Source organism: Clupea harengus, chromosome 11 (assembly GCF_900700415.2).
Source record: "Clupea harengus chromosome 11, Ch_v2.0.2, whole genome shotgun sequence".
In the NCBI taxonomy this organism is placed as follows: domain Eukaryota; kingdom Metazoa; phylum Chordata; class Actinopteri; order Clupeiformes; family Clupeidae; genus Clupea; species Clupea harengus.
This window is the reverse complement of record NC_045162.1, coordinates 16,364,624-16,367,123: the sequence shown is the minus strand read 5'-3', so window position 1 is coordinate 16,367,123 and position 2,500 is coordinate 16,364,624.

The window sequence follows — 2,500 nt, the reverse complement described above, 5'->3', positions numbered from 1 at the left end:
ACCTTAACATGGAACCATGACCAGGTGAACCATGTTCTGGCAGAACAGAGTTCTCTATAAAAAGGGGTCTAAAGCAGATCAAGCTGAAGAACACTTAAGAGTGAAAGCAGACACTCCAAGCCTTTCCCAGTTTGGCGTACGTGGGCTACGAGAGAATTGTGTTTGTACCCGTTAACCTCACAACTACGTAGAGAGACAAAAGCGAGCATATGCGCTCTGATTTTCATATTCTCCAATTACAGCCAAATGTTTGGGATTTTGAGGCTAATTAGTTGAATCAATTAGTGTCTGTGTTTGCAGGGACCTGAGCGGGGTTGGTAAAAGACTGAGTAGTTACATCCCACTTACATAGACTTCACGTCACCCTCATATTTAAACTGCAGCTTCTGTATCATAACACTGACTGTTGCCTTTTTTGACTGCGATGAAACTGATGTATGATGAGGTTTGCATTTTTTATTTAAATTTCTAATTTTCAAATTAAATCAGCCAAATGTTCCAAAACGATGAAGCAGAGGCAATTGCGACACACACACACACAACAGTTTAACACACTGGCAGGAGGGTGAGAGAGACACAGTGAGAAGCGCGATAGTACATCACACCTCTGACAGCTTGTTAACTGCACGGACAAAACCAGTTTGACAGGGCACTGTAATTTCTCAGCGGTAAGGATGGAGTCAAGGGCACTCCTGATGTTTTTGCTTATATGCTCTCGTCCTGCTCTCACTCCCAAAACAAGGCGAGACACTGAGTGATGTAGAGACGCTGTCCAACACAGGCCTCAGGATGAGGGAAGTTTTGGATCAGGGCTTACAGTGATCCTTCTAAACCACTCGGTAAGCTATATCAGTTCTCTGACATTTACACAGCAGCACACCTTCAGAGAAATAACACCAGTGATTTAAACTCTGGCATAATAAAAGTGTTATGGATTGGTCCAGCACAGGAGTACACACACACACACACACACACACACACACACACACACAGGTCCAGCACAACCCTACTATCAACCCCCCCCCCCCTATTCATGTCGTAAAAAATATGGGCGTACTCTTCTCTTGTACTGTTTGCCATGATGATCATTAGACGATGAAACAATGCATGTGCTGACATGGGGGCTGCTAGGCTCAGAATCTACAGATGACTGCACTTTAAGCAACGCAGTGGACACTCTCTTGGTGTTTCACACACACACACACACACACACACACACACTCACACATACGCACACCCACGCGCACAAACACACACGCACTCACATACACACACAAACAAAGTGGACACTCTCTTTGTGTTTCACAAATACATACATACATACACACACACACACACACACACACACACAAAGTGGACACTTTATAAAGTCCAATCACGTCTTTTGATGAGAATGTGCCCTTAACCAATTTGACCACTAGAATCGGCGGTTTACATCACTATTAGATGGTTCAAGACACGCTTCCTGCTCCTGCTCCAGCCCCATTATGCCAGAACTGGTATATTTTTCTACTGAGCTCCCACTAAATTTGTGGAGTGTACTTCACTTTTACACCACTGTCAATACAAATCGCACTTTGAGACCCCCTAATGGACAGTGGTACACTGTATTTGTGTATTTGTTGGCAAGGTGACAAGATAAAAGATATGAAACGGGCAAAGAAGCATTTATGACTCTGCGTATTTTATTTATTGTGACATCAGAGATTAACTTTAACCTAACCAAAAGAATGACAAATGTATGTACTGCTCACGCTTTCAGCCTATATACATTGTTTTCCAAGCATTTGGATGTGGAGTATATGTAATCGAATAAAATGTTGTTTGTGACATGATAAAGGCTCCTATTGTGCCAAATATACATTGGACAGGATAATTTAATACAAGCTAGCTGAGTTAGGTTTTCAGGCTTGCAAACTACCAAGGCTTATTTTTTGGCTTATCAGATTGACTGATCAAACTTTTTGGGGTGAGATGAATTGATTTGGATGCTTTGATTTAAACTTTTGGCATCTGGAAAAACTACAAATCTCTGTGAGACAGGGATGACACTGTTAAGGTTACAGCCTATGTCACATTCTTTCATAAATAACATTGGCAGGGATGTTAATAATGAAAAACCAGGGAGTTGACATCTTTCCTAACACAGCCAAACATCAAGCAAGTGCAACACAGGACATAGCAAGACAGCTAAAACTTTATTACTTACTAGTCCAACAGAAAGAAGTCCAGCTCGGCATCTGACTTGCATCCTTTTGTCTCTTTTGGCTCTCGCCAACAAGTAAAAGCCAGTCTTAGGCTGGATCTTGTTCAGTCTCTTGCTCAGTAACTCTCTCTATTTCTCTTCCTCGCTGGTTCTGACAACGTCTTCCACGGTTTCTTCATCACCTCTGCCATGATGTCCATACAGAAAATAATATGCTAGCCTCTTCTTATAGCTAGCAGAGGGGTCTAATTGTTGTTGTGTGACGTGATGGCGTAAAGCATTGCATAGTTCTTG